This window comes from Pan paniscus, chromosome 6, assembly GCF_029289425.2.
Source record: "Pan paniscus chromosome 6, NHGRI_mPanPan1-v2.0_pri, whole genome shotgun sequence".
NCBI lineage: Eukaryota > Metazoa > Chordata > Mammalia > Primates > Hominidae > Pan > Pan paniscus.
This window is the reverse complement of record NC_073255.2, coordinates 97,310,250-97,320,450: the sequence shown is the minus strand read 5'-3', so window position 1 is coordinate 97,320,450 and position 10,201 is coordinate 97,310,250. Positions and strand designations below refer to the sequence as shown.

Here is a 10,201-nt window from a genome sequence, read left to right as displayed (position 1 = left end):
CGTACTGACTAACCCCTGCGCTCACCCCTAGCCAGCCCGGGGGAGGAGGCTCCGGAAGAAGGCGCGGTGCTAGGAGCGCAGTCTAGTGCTGGGCGGGGGTTGGAGGAGATGAATGGTTGTCGGCATGGACTTTAGTCAGGGGTTGCCCTCATTGAGTGGAAGTCCTCTGTGGTTGGGCTCTCCTCTGGCTCCGATTTGGGGGGCGTGTTTTGGGGGAGGAGCTGGATGAAACCCTGGCCGGTTCCAGCCCAGGCTCCCTCAGCTCCAACCTGACTTAAATGAACCTCAATTGGAGGCTGTGATGTGGATTTGGGGAGATTGGAATCATCCAGAACTCCCTGTCTTTGCTCGAAAGAAAATTATGGTGCAGAAGGAGAGAAGAGTGAGATAAAAGTTTGAATAGAGGACAACTTTAAGTAGAATAAAGTAGTAGCTTTTTTCTTTTCTGTTTTCTTTTTTAGCTCACTGCACAATTCGTGTGCGGTATGTATGGATATTTGCGTCACAGGCATATTAGCATAAGGGTTTGTTGTTGTCGTCGATGTACGCTGTTTGTCCTGACTCAAAGGTGGAATTGAGCATGTCATTACCTGCATTTTGCCACTTAATCATGATCAACTACTAAGAAATGCTTTTACGGAGATGTACCTCACTGTTAAATTATTCTCTAAAAAACTTGTTTTAAAATAAACAAGATAAAAAGAAGTACTGGGCAAGGTTTCTTAAATGTAAATTGCCATACAAGAAAATGTTTTCCTTGGGTATTCTTGAGTATTAAGAGGTAATAAATTGAGATAGGTTATTATAAGTCAACATAGCTCCATACTATTTAACACTGAAGGGATATGAGTTTGGTAGGAAGGAAAATAGAGTAACTTGATATTTTTGAAGATAAGATACCTAAGGTTCAAATACAGAGATTCATGTTAACATGTTCGATGTCAAAATACCACCTTATAGGAATAGATATAAATGGAAAGATCTTTGGGTACGAAAAGTCTACTACACAACTAATGACCATGGTTTTGTTGGCCAAATGCTTGATATTTGTCATGGAACGTGGCTGCAAAAGTTAAGCGTTGTTAAATTGGACTTAATAGGGTCCCACAAACGGATGCCCTATTATAGTTTGCAATGATCATCACATCTTAAATGTTGTGTTCAATTCTGAGCACTCCTTGTTGAGGCGGACGTTGGCAAACTCACGCTAGCAAAGAGTAAGTTCAAAAGAGAAATAAAGGAAGATTATTGTGTATTATAGATGTATTCTATGAAATGCCGTGGAAAGACTTAACTTGGAGAAGTGAAAGAATGAAAGCTATCATTAAATAGCGAAAAGCTATCAGGTAAGAAAAGGAATTCTGACTATCCTGTGATAGCCCACAGGACAAAATGGTGATAAATCTATGAGAAATTTGAAAGGATGAAGCAGCTTTACTTTCATTAAATCATGAGCTTTCTAACAGATTTTTCCAAAAATTCGTGAGCACCCTGTTGGCTGAAGTTCCCATCATTGTGGGTATCCATGAAGAGGCTGAAATGACCATATGCCACGGATTCCTATATAAGATGAGGACCTGGATTAGATATTATTTGAATCTTGCCATAATTTGATCTAATGTGGTTGGAGATCACTCTTGTATTGAATTTTATGTGGAAGATTATTGTTTTAGAACTCAGAATATATGCTTCTAAAGTGATATATTGAGGGGAAAGTCTCTTTTCATTCTATATTAACCCTCAGTTTCGTGCTTCACTGGTTCATTGATGATAAATTTGTGTAATGATAGCCACAGAGCCCCACAGTTGGTTCATCTCCTGAATCACTGCTGACCAAAAACAAAACAAAACGTTTCTTTTACCTTTTGTGGAATAATTAATTCTCTTGTATATTCTTTTAAATATGATTCATGTTGCTATTCTAATAATCCTTTTCCTTGTCAAATCATAGATTAATTTTATTTATGATTATAAAAAATGAAAATTTTCAGAACCTTTACTATAGTGCCTGTGTGTCTTAGGTTTCAATACAGATGTCATTTACTGGAAAATCATTTAGAAATTCTTGGCCCAGTAGTTATGTTTCGAGAGATGCAAAAGCTAGCATAGCTGAAAAACTTAAACATGGTTTGTTTAGCAGTTGCATTTTTAAAACATTAATGAGACTGATTTTTGAATATTCATTCAGACATTGGGTATTATACGGAAACTACAAGAATTATCATAGTTTAAGGAAGATTTTATAAAGAAAAGGTACGATTTGAATAATAAGAATATTGTTAATAAGTGCACCAGGTAAAATTGCATTATTTACTTAATTTTATTTACTTGTTTTCCTAATTTTACATTACAGTTATCATAATTTTAATCTGTCATAATTTTAAAAGGAGGTGAGCTCCTTTTAAAATGTTGGGATTTTAAGACATTATATATATATGTATGTATCTCACAGTGTTTCTACACTGTTTAAATACCTGCAAAACAATTTTTAAAACTGTTTAATGAAATTCAAGGAATTATCTTTTTAATTTAAGCTTTCTGCTTTTAATCCACACAATAATAAACCACATATTAAAATATGGCTTATTGTCACACCCAATTATTTTTTATAAACTATGGCATTTTATTTGTAATAATAAACTTTCCTCACCAAAGTATGTAATTCTAAATTAGCAGTAATTCTATGATCTCGTTAATGCATCAGACCCAGTTGAAGAAAGTTTTTTGAGTGATGTTGAGATCTATATGGAAGTGCTAAAGGTCTTCTTTCCTTTTTCTTTTCCCTTTTTTAAGGTTTGCCACTAAAGTTCACAGCAGCCAGTTACACAGGCCTTTGTGGCCTACATTCCTTGCACTATGGCTGCTATTGCATCTAATACCGCATAGAGACCTACATAACCTGGACTTATTTTCCCATTTAGGATCTCACAATGGGAAATAAAAGGCAAAAAAAAAAAAAAATTCTAATTCTTCCCATGTGGAAGATGGGCCAAATAAATCCTTTGAAATTCAGTTTTAGAGAAGATCTACATTGCTCTCCCTCCTACTGCTCCTTTCAAAGATACCTTCAAAGGAAAGTAGATCCACATTTATTAAGAGTCATACTTTCTTCTTGACTGACTTCAGGCTAGAATAATAGAGTCAGATCTCTATACTCCTTTGTATTTGAAAAGGTAAAAACAAATTATGTCAAATTTTCTGAAAATAAAGATTGACTTTTTTTCCATAGAAATGTGAGGTATATGAATAGTGTTGTTTAATAAACAAAACATTGTTTAAACATTTTGATCAGTTTATTGTTTAGAAATAAAGTACCATTAATGTTTTGAACAAGGTTAATGAGACGGTTCTCTTGGGGCATAATTTATAAGTGATACCACTGTAGTTTTTTGGTACATGTAGATAATTTAAATGGTATGACCTCGAATGTTAAATATGATTATTTGCTTTTTATCTGTACTGTCTCTGTTCTTAACATTTACACTGTTTAATCTTTTGGCATGTTTATTATGCTCACTTTCCTTTTCATTGCTTGTAACTCACAAATTCACCTTCATAATGAGAAAAGCATATTCACATTTGACATCTCTGATTGATTATAGTTTAATTAATGACTTTCAAATACATACAGACCCTGGCAGAATCATTTTCTTCAGAAGGTGGGGTAGAGCAATGGTTAAAGGTACAGTCTCCTAAGTAGACCACCTAGTTTTGATTCCTGAGTATGTCAGTTAGTGCTAGCTATATGTACAAGATAACTAACCTGGGGTAGTAATGGCACCTTAAGAATATTAGATAAGTTATGTATTTAAAGCGTGTAGTGTCTGGCAGGTGATAAGCATTATGTAGATTTTAGTAAATGCTATTGCAAACATATTGGTCATTTTGAGCTAGTGACATTATGAGGTGTTTTTAATTTTCAAGATATTTTACTCAATTCACATTAACTGAAAAATATGAAATGATTGACATTAATATAGAGTAATTTCCAAGTTGTATTTTAAGGTTTTTTTGCAGAATGAAGTAAATATTTTATTTGAAAAGAATTTATTTGAAGAATAATATCAATAAATACAATGGAAAATATTTTCACCTTTTAAAAATAACTTCCACTGATCCTCCCTTTATGTGTAAACATCTGCTATTTTATATTTATTTTATACTTTAGACATAGTTTATTTTTACGTAGTAATTTGTTTTCTTCGTACCGCGTATCTTTACTCCCAAAGAATTGGTGAATATATTGAATTATTTACTCTAAACTTGACAACATAGAAATCCTATTAGAATTTATTAAGTTTAGGAGTTTATACTTCTTATATTAATACATCATTGTAGTTAAGAGTAAGTATCATGCTGTTGAACTTTTACTTCTCAGCTAGAAATTAAGCACCTCATAAAGAATAACAATAATAAAAGTTAACTCTTAAGTGTTCACAGTCAACAATGTATAATAAAGAGGCAATGCATCAAATTCAGCAAAAATAATACTTTGCATTTGTGAGTATTGCAATGTAAATAAGTTAAAAGGCTATTTGTATTGCATTTTATAGTATTTTATACTATACTATTTTATAGTATTTTATGGTACTGTTAAAATACCATTAAATTTAAATACTATTTAAATACTATTAAAGTACTATAGTACTATTAAAATACTATTTGATAGTATTTCCATACTTTGTATGAAAGAAATGCAATATAAGTAAGTCTGTGTATTAATACTGTTACAAGGTGAAGCAACCAACAATACTTCCACTGCTAGCTTCCCCATAATTTTAGCATTTTCGTTGAATTAATCCTATTTTACAGTTCAATGGAAACATCTACCTTGAAGCTCCAGGGTTCAGTATTAATTTCTAAAAATCTCTCCTAGCTATAATCTGGCTATATATTATGACAACAAACGTACAACTGCCTTAGTTTAGTGACTTTATTATTACTTACTCCATTCTATTCTCAGCTCTCTTCTGTCTCTAGTAAGTATTTGTTATATTTCCTTTAATAAAAGTAAATTATCTTATATAGAAAACTTAGTAAGATAATAATTGCTGAATTTACATTGTTAAAGACTTGCATAGGGACATACATCTGCTAAAAGATATAGTACAATGTCCATATCATCACAGATAATTAATAAAAATTGCTTTTATTATTACATCTTACTGACATCTTTGTCAACTCTAAAAGGACTTCATATTGAGATTTTTTTTAAAAAGTTAAAATTTGTGTTAAGTTTAATATATATTGTTGACTGTTTTGAGTGGTCTGGAAGAAACAATAAAAGTTTCCTTCTTTGATAAGTTATTGAATATTATTAACTCAATTGCATCCCATTGATGTACTTTTATTTTTTCACTTATTTATTATTTTTTTTTTGAGACGGCGTCTCGCTCTGTCGTCCAGGCTGGAGTGCAGTGGCGTGATCTCAGCTCACTGCAATCTCCACCTCCCGGGTTCACGCCATTCTCCTGCCTCAGCCTCCTGAGTAGCTGGGACTACAGGTGCCCGCCATCCACGCCCGGTTAATGTTTTTGTATTTTTAGTAGATACGGGGTTTCACCGTGTTAGCCATGATGGTCTTGATCTCCTGACCTCGTGATCCACCCGCTTCGGTCTCCCAAAGGGCTGGGATTACAGGTGTGAGCCACCGCGCCCAACCCCCATTGATATACTTTCAAAGATCCATTAGGCTAATGAGTGCGTGATTCATATGAATGGCTAGATTTGTTTCAATATTTGAAATAATTAGATGGCTTGCTCTACCTGGGAAAATAATTTCTCCATGTAATCGTTACATGAATCCTTATGAGGTTTTATGCCATTTTTATTTATTTTGGCTTACTTAAAAAAAAAAAATCACTGTCAAAACCATGGCAGTTTGAGCCTAAATACTTGCTATACTTTGGATATATCATTGGATATACCCAAACGCAGATATGTTACAGAAGAAAAAAATAAACCTTTATAGTGCAAAGAGAGATTTTGTCTATGTTGAATTTTCTTCTTTTTTTTATTGTACTTTAAATTTCGGGGTACACGTGCACAACGTGCAGGTTAGTTACATATGTATACATGTGCTATGTTGGTGTGCTACACCCATTAACTTGACATTTAACATTAGGTATATCTGCTAATGCTATCCCTCCCCCCTCCTCCCACCGCACAACAGGCCCAGGTGTGTGATGTTCCCCTTCCTGTGTCCATGTGTTCTCATTGTTCTGTTCCCACCTATGAGTGAGAACATGCGGTGTTTGGTATTTTGTCCTTGTGATAATTTGCTGAGAATGACAGTTTCCAGCTTCACCCATGTCCCCACAAAGGACATGAACTCATCCTTTTTTATGGCTGCATAGTATTCCATGGTGTATATGTGCCACATTTTCTTAATCCAGTCTATCATTGTTGGACATTTGGCTTGGTTCCAAGTCTTTGCTATTGTGAATAGTGCCACAATAAACATACGTGGGCATGTGTCTTTATAGATGCATGATTTATAATCCTTTGGGTATATACCCAGTAATTGGATGGCTGGGTCAAATGGTATTTCTAGTTCTAGATCACTGACTTCCACAATGGTTGAACTAGTTTACAGTCCCACCAACAGTGTAAAAGTGTTCCTGTTTCTCCACATCCTCTCCAGCACCTGTTGTTTCCTGACTTTTTAATGGTTGCCATTCTAACTGGTGTGAGATGGTATCTCATTGTGGTTTTGATTTGCATTTCTCTGATGGCCAGTGATGATGAGCATTTTTTCATGTGTCTTTTGGTTTCATAAATGTCTTCTTTTGAGAAGTGTCTGTTCGTATCCTTTGCCCACTTTTTAATGGGGTTGTTTGTTTTTTTCTTGTAAATTTGTTTGAGTTCACTGTAGATTCTGGATATTAGCACTTTGTCAGATGGATAGACTGCAAAAATTTTCTCCCATTCTGTAGGTTGCCTATTCACTCTGATGGTAGTTTCTTTTGCTGTGCAGAAGCTCTTTAGTTTAATTAGATCCCATTTGTCAATTTTGGCTTCTGTTGCCATTGCTTTTGGTGTTTTAGACATGAAGTCCTTGCCCATGCCTATGTCCTGAATGGTATTGCCTAGGTTTTCTTCTAGGGTTTTTATGGTTTTAGGTCTAACATTTAAGTCTTTAATCCATCTTGAATTAATTTTTGTATAAGGTGTAAGGAAGAGATCCAGTTTCAGCTTTCTACATATGGCTAGCCAGTTTTCCCAGCACTATTTATTAAATAGGGAATCCTTTCCCCATTTCTTGTTTTTGTCAGGTTTGTCAAAGATCAGATGGTTGTAGATATGCGGCATTATTTCTGAGGGCTCTGTTCTGTTCCATTGGCCTATATCTCTGTTTTGGTACCAGTACCATGCTGTTTTGGTTACTGTAGCCTTGTAATATAGTTTGAAGTCAGATAGCGTGATGCCTCCAGCTTTGTTCTTTTGGCTTAGGATTGACTTGGCAATGCAGGCTCTTTTTTGGTTCCATATGAACTTTAAAGTAGTTTTTTTCCGATTCTGTGAAGAAAGTCATTGGTAGCTTGATGGGGATAGCATTGAATCTATAAATTACCTTGGGCGGTATGGCCATTTTCACAATATTGATTCTTCCTACCCATGAGCATGGAATGTTCTTCCATTTGTTTGTATCCTCTTTAATTTCATTGAGCAGTGGTTTGTAGTTCTCCTTGAGGAGGTCCTTCACGTCCCTTGTAAGTTGGATTCCTAAGTATTTTATTCTCTTTGAAGCAATTGTGAATGGGAGTTCACTCATGATTTGACTCTGTGTTTGTCTGTTATTGGTGTATAAGAATGCTTGTGATTTTTGCACATTGATTTTGTATGCTGAGACTTTGCTGAAGTTGCTTATCAGCTTAAGGAGATTTTGGGCTGAGACAATGGGGTTTTCTGATATACAATCATGTCATCTGCAAACAGGGACAATTTGACTTCCTCTTTTCCTAATTGAATACCCTTTATTTCCTTCTCCTGCCTGATTGCCGTGGCCAGAACTTCCAACACTATGTTGAATAGGAGTGGTGAGAGAGGGCATCCGTGTCTTGAGCCAGTTTTCAAAGGGAATGCTTACAGTTTTTGCCCATTCAGTATGATATTGACTGTGGGTTTGTCATAGATAGCTCTTATTATTTTGGGATACGTCCCATCAATACCTAATTTATTGAGAACATAAACATGAAGCGTTGTTGAATTTTGTCAAAGGCCTTTTCTGCATCTATTGAGAAAATCATATGGTTTTTATTGTTGGTTCTGTTTATATGCTGGATTACGTTTATTGATTTGCGTATGTCGAATGAAAAAATTTGTAGAAGAAATTTTATCAACCTCATAACTGCCTTATAGTGAAACACATGCATATGACATCAGGAATTTTTCTGTAAGTACCATGGATTTTATTAAGTGACTCTGTGAAATGAAGCAGAAGGAAACAAAACTATTTAATTAAAAATCAAAATGTATATTTAAAAATCTATTTTTATATTACATTGTGTTTGAAGATGGTTGTTAAAAAGTAAATTTCCCAATTCCAGCATAAATTGAATTATTTATATTGCCATGGATCAAGAGTAGCACAAAAACTGTTTATACTTTACATTGTCACTTAATAGATCACAGGGAATGTCTGAATAAAAATAATACAAAAACAATTGCATACATTTTTAACATTTTGCATTTTACAAGTGAGTATTTTTGCTTATATGAGTATTTTGTGTTGCTATGTGGAGGATAATAAGTGCTATAGAAACCCACAGATTAATCTAGTGACATACCCTAAACTTGTCAAATCTGATTAGCTGGATTTTGTAAACACCAATAAGTTTCAGAGATATGAATTGTCCAATGTTGCTTTTTGTGAAGTTTTTGTTTTGTTTTGTTTTGTTTTGTTTTTTAAGAAGGAGTCTCGCTTTGCTTTTCTTCAGTCTAGTGTGGGAGTCACCCCAATGAACAACAAATTTGTTCTGCATCTTTAGATACACGGAATGCACACACACACACACACACACACACACACACACACTTCAAACACTAAGGTTCAGGCTGGAGTATAGTGGCATCATCTCTGCTCACAGAGACCTCCGACTCCTGGGTTCAAGTGATTCTCCTGCCTCAGCATCCCAAGTAGCTGGGTCTGCAGGCACCCACCATCACACCTGGCTAATTTTTGTATTTTTACTAGAGATGGGGTTTTACCATGGTGGCCAGGCTGGTCTTGAACTCCTGACGTCAAGTGATCTGCCCACCTCTGCCTCCCAAAGTGCTGGGATTACAGGCGTGAGTCACCATGCCCAGCCTTCTGATCTGCATTCTGATCTGCAATACCTAATTTCCTTTTTTTTTCACAGTCTATGATGTAAGGATGTTAAACTCTTTGCTAGACAAAGTTTCTTCAAAGCATAGCAAGTATTTAGGCTTGGAGGGTCACTAAAATGTTCCAAAAGTCTTGGCTTATTTCTAAAAACACCCTGAACATAGATAACGGTAATCTTACCATTCTAGCAAGTCATATACTTAGGGAGTAGACATTTTGTGTGTGTGAAGAGTGAAGGCTGAATAAGCAGAAGAAAATTGATTCCCTCTTCTGGAAGAGCAAGAGCTTTATCAAAGATGCTATTACCTACTAGCAGTTAAAATACTCAAGTCCTCTTTCTTAGTGTTTCTTCTGAAACAGTATCTATAGTTGGATCTCTTTTTTCTCTTTAGTTGGAAGTTCCTATGCTTTGCTCTTCTTCAGTCTAGCGTGGGAGTCACCCTAGTGAACAACAGATTTGTTCTGCATCTTTGGATACATGGAACACACACACACACACACACACACACACTTCAAACACTAAGGTTCAGTGCCAGCTTTTAAATAAATAGTCTCAGAAAGGCACTTACGCATGTGAGGATACAGCCTTAGTTTAGGGAAAACAGTTACATTAAACTATTCCATGTGTGACAAATCAAGCTGGAAAGCTTGCATAGTCACCCATCAATTTTCAATTATGAGTGATATTTTTAACCGTTATTAACTCTGATTATGAGAGTCCATGAAGACATAATGAAATAAAGCACCTAAATGATTTCTATGTGTTGTATATATTAGTTGTTGAGAAGTGATTAAAAGAAGTCAGATTTAAAAGTTTGGATTTTGGTCATTTTTATTTGTATCGCAAAGTGACTGGTGGACCACATAATGTAC

General features: G+C 35.1%; 1 protein-coding gene across 12 annotated transcripts in view; it reads left to right on the top strand.

Moving 5' to 3' along the window:
- Positions 1-10,201, top strand: part of MAGI2 (membrane associated guanylate kinase, WW and PDZ domain containing 2) — a 1,443,575-nt gene that overhangs the window by 1,577 nt on the left and 1,431,797 nt on the right. The window lies entirely within an intron of this gene.